Source organism: Petaurus breviceps, unplaced genomic scaffold (assembly GCF_028583685.1).
Source record: "Petaurus breviceps papuanus isolate PSGF00001 unplaced genomic scaffold, PetGlider_PUasm1.0 90847, whole genome shotgun sequence".
In the NCBI taxonomy this organism is placed as follows: domain Eukaryota; kingdom Metazoa; phylum Chordata; class Mammalia; order Diprotodontia; family Petauridae; genus Petaurus; species Petaurus breviceps.
In genome coordinates, this window is record NW_027187360.1 from 1122934 (window position 1) to 1132515 (window position 9582).

A 9582-nucleotide genomic window follows, 5' to 3' on the forward strand; every position below is an offset into this window, starting at 1 on the left:
TTAGCCTAGGGGCAGGGAAGATCTTTAAAATTTACATTCGCATTACAGGGCTTTAGCTAAGCTATGGTAGAGCATGCATTTTCAGGCCCCTCCCAATCTGGGCTTTCTCCCTGGATTCTCACAGTGAGGCACATGGCCTTAAAGACAGTTCATCTCAAAGTTGCAGGGTCTTCAGTTTGCTCGACCTCCTAGAGTGGCTATGGAGATTCTGACCTTACCTCTTGGCCAGTAGCCAGGGGATACCAGTGATCTGATACTTCAGCTTGCCTCTGTATCCCCTCCTGGATTGTAAAGCAGACAGGACTGCAAGCCCAAGAATGAGATAGGTTTTGGAAACTTCCAAGGACTCTTGTTCCTGGGAAACTCCACTCCCATTCCCTAAGTCACAGACACCCAGAAGAATCAACAAAAATGAGCCCAGCAAAGGACCAGCTTCTCTGTTTTTAAAAGGAACCATCAGAGGGCTGAGTTTGGCATTCTCCAACCAGATGGCTCCCCTCCCCCAGGTGTTCCTCTCTCTCTATACTTCAGTTCGTCATTTGGCACCTAAAGATGAGTAGAAATGTAGGGGGAAAGCAGCGCCCACTGCCCCATGAGGGGCTGCCACAGCAAGTGTTTCTAACCTACTGCCACAGATTCCAGAAGAAAACAGGATAGATAGGTCTAGGAAATGTTCCATCCAAGCTTGACTTTACAAGGAGAGGTCTGATCTATGCCTGCTTCTGAAGGATATGTATGGACATGAGACAACCAGGTGGCACAGTGGACAGAGCCTTAGGCCTGGAATCTTCAATGCAACCTCAGACCTTTAGTAGCTGTGCGACCCTGGGCAAGTCACTTAACCCTGTTCGCCTCAGTTTTCTCATCTGTAAAATGAGCTAGAGAAGGAAATGGCAAACCACTCCAGAATCTTTACCAAGAAAGCCCCAAAATGGAGTCACAAAGAGTCCGACAGGACTGAAACGACTGAACAACAACAATAACAAAAATGCTACAGGTGTGAAAGCACAAGCTTTTGGGAGCACAACTTTGCTTCCAAAGCATTCTAAATTTGACACATATTAAGTACAATGTGCTGAGTTAGATAAGCTACACTGCAGCCAGATCAGGAAAATGCACCAGTTAAACTGGCCAACAAACTACTGAAGAAGGCTCCAGCCTCCACTAGAGGGGAAGGCAAACCCCTCCCTGGATGTCTCTTTTAGCGTCCAAGGCCATCTCTGCAGTCCAGCAGTCACAACACCAACAGGCTAGAACAGCTATCTTTGGGAAGTGGGCCCATTGGCTTTTGTTTTCAATTTTAAACTTTGAATTACTAGCTCATTTAAAAAAAACAAACCCTGGGGAGCCCAGCTCTCCAGAAGCCTATTAAGGTTTCACTCTAGGGAACAGGCTTTTAAATAACTACACCAAATGAAGTCATCAACATAAGTCCTTTAGAGGCAAATAGGAGTGACTAGTTAGTATGATTCAGTGGAAAAGTCCTTGGACCCAGAATCAAGGGCTTGGTTCAAGTGCCAGTTATCTGTGACCCTCTGGCAAGTCTCACACAGACTCTTTGAGTCTCAGTTTCTACCATTTGTCAAAAGAAGTACTGGTAAAGCCTTTTACACTGTCCATTTCACCAGACAATTTCAAGAATGTTTTGAGAGGCAAACAAGTGGTTTGTAATTGAAAAGCCTATATTAAAGTTAGCCTTTACCATTACCTACTTCACAGGAGGCAGTAGGGGGAAGTTCCCAGTGAATACAAGGCCTGCATTGGCACCCCAAACACCTGGCTGGCTTCAAGTTCTGGCTCTCACCCTGACTAGTGGTTAAGTTTCTCAATGCCACAGGCAATCCCCAAAGTTTCCAAGTTTCCCAGCAAAGGGTGATGAGGAATAGGGATTCCCCAGGCTGAAGATATCACAAGTTAGCCCTACCCACCCCACCCCTCTCCAGAATGTATAAAGTATTGTACTAGGTGCCTAGAAAATAAAAATAAAAAATGACTCACTCTTCTAGTTCCCTAGGTGAAGAGGAGACTAATTAGGGGGAGTGGTAGAAAGAGTTTCCCCACTGGGAGTTCCCTAGGTCATTGAAATCACAAGTCTGGGCAAAAAAACACCACCACAAACAGAACGGGGAATTCTTATCCATAAATTTATCTAAACTCTTCAGAGAAAGGGTGAATTCTTTTCCCACTCACTGTCCTGCCCCTCCTCCCATTCCTCCATGTTTCCATCAGAGCCTTAACTAGCAATTATGGACCTCAGGACATTTTAAGACACAACAAATTTAGTGATTGGGGTTAAGAGTGGGGTTTTGCTAACGGTGGAGGTTTGGGGTGGAGGGAGATAAGGACACATACCTCAAATCTCTGGACAGAACCCAGGGCACCAGGCAGCCCCACTGTTTAGGAGGCTGTCCACAGTGGAGTTTGCTGGTGGGTTTGGATTGGGAGAAAGCTAGACAAGCTTGACCAATAGGAACAGAGTATATGCTGGGGTGGGTGGGGCAGGGTGGAATCAGAAAGAAAAACAACTTCTATTTTGACTAATTACTCTTACTAACTAGGAACTGAACTCTGTTACCCTGCACAAGCTTCTAAAGAAATCCAAGAGAATTAAGCATTTGTTCATCCATAAGCAGAGCCCCCCCCCCAGTTAGACTGTTCTCTCCCTCTTCCCCATTGTGTGTATTTCAATTTAAAGTTTTCTCTGTATGTTAATAGGACAGTATATGATCCTGGGTAAACCCAAGGGGTATCTAGCTTACTTACCAAGACAGTATCTCTAAACTCACTTCCCTGGCCTTTCCCTTAGAATCTTATGTCTTAGGGTGAGCAGTTAAAAAAGATTTGAATGGAGTCGAGTTCAGATAATGTTTTGGAAGAGACTTGGGAGTAGTTGTGTAGTTTAGTTTTAGTTTAGTAGTTTTAGTAGCTCAGTTTAGACAGATGCTGGGGCAGAAATATTGTAACCAAAGCATGAAAAAGGAATCTGCACACATAGTACTAACCTAATTGATGACTGTTGGTTGAGAAACTGATTGTTTTCAGAATCAAGTATTGTTCGGTATAGTTCAATAATTCTTTTCTGTCAGTCAATTAGTATGCTTCTATTAAGCACCTATGGTATGCTGGGTACTGTGCTGAGTGCTAGGGATGCAAAGAAAGCCAAACCAGTCCCTACTCTAAAGGAGCTCAAGGTCTAATGGGGAATTCAACATGAAAGATACAGACTGGATTAATTGGAGATAATAGAAATAGGGTGGCACAGTAGATAGAGCACCAGGTCTAGAGCTAAGAAGACTCAGCTTCCTGAGTTTAAAACCAGCCAGCCACTAGCTGTGTGACCTTGGACGAGTCACTCAGCCCTGTTTGCCTCAGTTTCCTTATCTGTAAAATGAGCTGGAGAAGGAAATGGCAAACCACTCCAGTATCTCTGCCAAGAAAGTTCTAAATAGGGTCACAAAGAGATGGACACAATTGAAAAATGACTGAACAACAACTGAGAGTCTCTTTTATAGAGGGGGTGATCTGTTGGAGCAGGTAGGATGGAATGGGATGACTTGTGCTAGTAGATGGGTTTGCCATGGGAAGGAGGAGAGTGGCCTCTTCATGTGAGATAGAAATGAAGGAGGAGATAGGGACAGTAAGCATATTAGCGATGTGAGATGAGATGAGGCACTGGGAAGAAGAGGGAGTTCTCTGAGAATAGCTTCAACTTTTTCTTCCCTCTGCTTCCCTGGCTCAATGGAGCCAAGATCAATGGGCATACAGGGAGTGCTTAGTAAATATTTGTTAACAGATATATGATTCATTTATTTAATTGAGCATAGATGGGACCAAAGCATCCATACAGTCCACAAGAATTTTTTTTACCACTTTTCCACTTAATAGTATGTTATTTTTTTTCAATTACATGTAAAGATAGTTTTCAACATTCATTTTTATAAGATTTTGAGTTCCAAATCTTTCTCTTTCTCTCCCTCCCTCTCTCCCTTCCTCCCTCCCCAAGACAGCCAGCAATCTGATATAAGCTATAAATTATAAGCATATTAAATATATTTCCACATTAGTCATGTTGTGAAAGAAGAAGCAAAACAAAAGAGAAAAACAAGAGAAAAAAACAACAAAAGTGAAAATAATATGCTTCAATCTGCATTCAGACTCCACAGTTCTTTCTCTGGATGTAGACAGCATTTTCCATCAGGAGTCTCTTGGAATTGTCTTGGACCATTGAATTTCTGAGAAGAGCTAAATCTATCATAGTTGATCATTGTACAATGTTGCTATTACTGTGTACAGCATTCTAGTTCTCCTCATTTCATTCAGCATCAGTTCATGTAAGTCTTTCCAAGTTTTTCTGAAACCATCCTGCTCATCATTTCTCACTGCACAATAGTATCCCATTATATCCATGTACCACAACTTGTTCAGCCATTCTCTAATTGATGAGTAACCCCTCAATTTCTAATTCTTTGCCACTACAAAAAGAGCTACTATAAATATTTTTACACAAATGAGTCCTTTTCCCTTTTTATGATCTCTTTGGGATACAGACCTATTCATGGTATAGCTAGATCAAAGGGTATGCACAGTTTGATTGCCCTTTGGGCATAGTTCCAAAATCCTCTCCAGAATGGTTGGATCAGTGCACAACTCCACCAACAATGCATTAGTGTTCCAATTTTCCCACATCTTCTCCAACATTTATCATTTTCTTTTTTTTGTCATATTAGGCAATCTGAAAGGTGTGAGGTGGTACCTCAGAATTGTTTTAATTTGCATTTCTCTAATTATTAGTGATTTAGAGTATTTTTTCATATGACTACAGATAGCTTTGATTTCTTCATCTGAAAACTGCCTGTTTATATCCTTTGACCATTTATCAACTGGGGACTTGTATTCTTATAAGTTTGACTCAATTCTCTAGATATTTTAGAAATGAGGCCTTTATCAGAAACACTGGCTGTAAAAAATGCTTCCCAACTTTCTGTTTGCCTTCTAATCTTTGTTGCCTTGGTTTTGCTTGTGCAAAATCTTTTTAATTTAATGTAATCAAAATGATTCATTTTGCATTTCATAATGTTCTCTATCTCTTGTTTGGTCATAAATTCTTCTCTTCTCCACTGATCTGACAGGTAAACTATTCCTTGCTCTCCTCATTTGCTTATAGTATCACCCTTTATGTCTAAATCATGTACCCATTTTGACCTTATCTTGGTATACAGTGGGAGATGTTGGTCTATGCCTAGTTTCTGCCATACTATTCTCCAGTTTTCCAGCCAGTTTTTGTCAAATAGTTCTGCAACTCTGCTAACATTGTTAATTATTTCAAGTAGTTTTTTAGCTGATTCTCTATGATTCTCTAAGTACACCAACATATCATCTGCAAAGATCGATAGTTTTGTTTCCTCTTGCCTATTCTAATTTCTTTCATTTCTTTTTCTTCTCTTATTGCTGAAGCTAACATTTCTAAGTACAAAATCGAATAATAGTGGTGACAATGCTTAAGCATTGTCTATTCCATAAGCATTTATTGAAGACTTACTAGATTACCAGTCACTATGTGAGGTCCTGGGAATACAGAGACAAAAAAGAGATAGCCCCTGCTTTCGAGAATCTTACATTCCACTGAAGAATACAACATGTTTACAGGTCAGTAAATAGAGGATATGTACAAAATAAATTCAGTGATTGGTAGAGGAACACTAAGAAATGGTGAAATTAAGAAAGCCTTTTTCAAGGAGGTGACATTTGACATGAGTCTTCAAGGAAATTCAGGGTTCCAAAAGGGAAAGGTGGGAAGAGACCAGAGGAAAGGGAGTGGGGGTGGGGAAGAATATCCTCTGCAAAGGCCACAAAAGCAAGAAATATTTGAATATGAAGGAATATTTGGTAGAGAGAACAGTAAATAAACCAGGTTGGCTGAGGCATGTGTAATTTATCTGGAAATAAAGGCTGAGATCAGATTGTGAAAAGAGAGGAATTTATATTTTGTGCCATAGGCTTGGCCAAAATCAGTCAGTCAATAAACATTTATTACGCACCTATTATGTACCAGGCATTGGGCTAGGTAAGCACTGGTCTTAAGAAGGGCTTCAGACAGAGCCCACAATCTAATGGGGGTGTTGCCATTGAAATTAAGGTAAACTGAGGCAACAAAGTTGCAAGTATATCCAATTTATCAGTAAGATTAGCAGTTATCAATAAATGGGGCGTTTGGTTTTTATTTTCTCAGGGAGGACAAAATGCAAACAACTATATACAAACAAGCCATATAGAGGGGAAAAAAATCAGAACAGTTGGGCTTTGTACCTGTGTTGACCTTGCTTATAAATAGTTTGCATCTACTTCTGTTCTCACTTTCTAGGTCACAGAGCTAGAGCTGAAAAGGACTTTAGATGGACTTTACTGCAACTCCTGATTTTAAAGATGAAGAAACAGGTCCATAGAAAGCAGTCAAGTGTTTATCCAAGCATACCCAGGTGATAAATGGCAAAATTTGAATCTAGGGCCTCTGATTCCAAACCCTTTTTCTAGCACACACTCTTATAGCTCACAGTATTAGAGGAGAGGGATAAGACACAAACACAGATCAGAGAAGACCTGATACACATGGTATAAATGTACTGGAGAGGTACAAAACAAACTAAGGTCTGAGAGGGATATACCTGTGGTATCAGGGAATACTTTCTGTAGGAGATGTAGGGAAAAAAAGGAAACAGTAATTTGTTAAGCTCCTACTATGTGCCAGACATTTTGATAAACATTTTATAAATATGATCTAATTTGATTCTCATAACCCTAGGAGGTAGGTATTATTGTCCCCATTCTACATTAATCTACCCCATTTGGGGCAGAGAGAGGTTAAGTGACTTGCCAAGAGTCACACAAGCAGGATTTGAACTGTCACCTTCCTGACTCCAGGCTCAGTGCTAGAAGTTGGAAAACTAGACTGGAGGGTCAGATCCATGCCACACACATATCCCCCCTACCCCCGTTTTTTGCTTTGTTCTGTGGCCCACAAGGTAAGAATATCCCCATCTTCAAATACAATAAAACTATTTTAAAATGTAAGGAGCAGTCTTAGCTTTCAGATAGTGGGAGGCCCACTGGACATGGGTAAGGAGTTCGGCTTGTCCCTGCTTTATCTATTCCACCACCTAGATGCCCCCATACTTACTGTTGTTGTCGTTCAAATGTGTCTGACTTCCTGACACCATTTGGGTTTTTGACACCATTTGGAGTGTTTTGTCATTTCCTTCCCCAGCTCATTTTACAGAGGAAGAAACTGAGGCAAAAAGGGTTGGGTGACTTGCCCAGGGTTAACCAGCTAATAAGTGTCTGAGGCTGGATTTGAACTCAGGAAGATGAACCTTCCTGACTCTAGGCCTGGCCTCTATCTACCACCTGGCTAGCCCACATTGATCAATCACCTACTTTGTTCCAGGCATTGTCCTAAGCCCTGGTGATACAAATGGTTGGGGTGGGGGGATGGAACAAAAACAGTCCCTACCCTCAAGGAGCTTGAAATCTGATTTCACACTACTTAACAAATGGGTAATAAACAGTTTTTGAGTTGGATTGAATTAAATTGCTCAAGGTCAGATACTTAGTAAGTAGCAGAGAGGGGATTTGATTGATCCCATCTTCTGATTCTAAATCTGTTATTCTTTCCACCCTGCAATTCTACCTCTAAGCTTTCCTTAGCCTTTGTTTGGAAGATATAGCTGAGCTTTTTGCTGCACTAATATTCTTGAGTTGGTTGTACTGAGCTCAATACACACTGCTTCCTTTCTCCTTAAATATATTTTTCTCTGTACAGGATGTTCCAGGAGGAGGCCAGGGAGCTGGGACACTGTGGCTAACTTTAGTTTTCTATTTTCAGCCTGTATTTGTTCCATGGGCAGGTCACCCACTGAAAAAATATCCTCCCTTTCAGGTTTAGTAGGACACCAAATCTTCATGAAGTCTCAAGTATTAACCCAGTGTAGTAATGCCAGGTATTAGGAATACAAAAGGAAACAGTGCCTGCCCTCAGGGAGCTCACATTCTACAGAAATAGCAATGGCCTCCCTTCAACTGGGAAGCCCTGATAAATGAATTGATACCAAATTGTATATATCTTGTGGACTCCTTTTTGGAGAAGTGGCAATAAATCCTAGATCTCTCTTTTACGTAAGCCCCTAGGAGACAAAGACTTTCTTTTCGCTTGTATTTATATCCCGGGGCTTAGCACAGTGCCTGGGGGCATAAAAGCACTTAATAAGTGTTTGTTTCCTTTCTTTTGTATTTCCTTCCAGTCTCCCTCTCACTGGGTCTCAGTTTCACTGTCCATAATATCAAGGTCCCTGCTAGCTTTGACTTTCTACATTAATAAAGCTCTCTTCAATTCTAACACTCTGTATTCTATGATGATATAAGAGGTTGACTGGGGAATTCCCTGATCAATCCATGAGTTTACAGTAAGCAAACCTTTGATGCTTTTATTTTTTTTTTTTATGAAAGATGTGGACAGAGATGCCTATTTGACCAATTCTTCAATTCGTGGGTATTGACTGGGGACAAATTGTTTGGCTTGGACTTTTGCCGGAGGTTAGACTGGAGTCTTTGATGGAAAAGAGGATTGCCTCCTTAGCAATTCTGAGGTCATTTACTTTCTTGGGTAGTTAGAGTCCTCTGAGTAGGCTGAATGGCTACATGGGTATCTGAACTGAAAGAAAAGCTCTCTAGAATTTCTGTCGTGAGTGTGGCCTATCTAGCCACCCCAGATTCCATTTCTTTCTGGGGAAAGTCTAAATCCTTGACATAATTCCATAAAACAGGATACCTGTATGGATTTCCCGGACACAACACGATGTCAGGGGATTTGCCCCTCTAACTACCTAGCAATGTGAAAATTATTTACTGCCCCAAAGAAAACCACATCCTGAGGGTAGTACTATGAGTCTGGAGGAAAAAAACTATGAGTTCTGGCAGAAAAATGGGACTCCCAACAGAGGAGATAGAATTGTAAATATTATTTATGAACTATGGTAAGTCTTTTATTGTTGAGGTTTAGGGTTTAGGGGTGCATGAGACCCCAAAATAACATACTGGGTCCTGCAGAATTAATTCCAATTTCAAGTCTTTTCTCAGTCAAAGTAAAGCAAAGTTTATTAAAGATTCACCATAATGGGTAGACTCTTAATTAGCCTAAGTATTTGTGAAGCTTGTATTGACAAGTAAGTAGGCCAGAACAATCTGACTCAGACTGAGCCTATGCTAGATTGATCTCAGCCCTTTCATGGAGGCAAGATGGATCTTATAAACAGAAAGACTATGGGAGGATTTAGGGATGATCTAGAGAAGGAGTTTGGGGAGGGTCTTGAGGAGAGTCTAAAGAAGATCTTTGATGGAACTGAGGTCAGACTCCAGTAATGGGATTAAGGGTGGGAAATAGCTGAAGGCTACCTGTTGATGACAGACAAGGGAGGGCTAGGCTAGTTTAAGGGTAACAGGTCTCAGTATGGATACCGTATATATTTTTTTAAAGCTGGTGCTCTGTAGCAGCAAGCACCCCAAGCGTCCTCAGGGTTTGCAGCTACCACA

General features: G+C 41.1%; 1 protein-coding gene across 8 annotated transcripts in view; it reads right to left on the minus strand.

The window, feature by feature from the left end:
- Positions 1-9582, minus strand: part of ZMYND8 (zinc finger MYND-type containing 8) — a 540997-nt gene that overhangs the window by 150011 nt on the left and 381404 nt on the right. Inside the window, exon 1 of one of the 8 annotated variants that reach the window (XM_069072347.1) lies at positions 2353-2423. The exons of the other annotated variants lie outside the window; for them this stretch is intronic. The gene's annotated coding sequence lies outside the window, so the exon portion shown is untranslated. Of the gene's footprint in view, positions 1-2352; positions 2424-9582 lie in introns of those variants that run through there. 8 annotated transcript variants of the gene reach the window in all.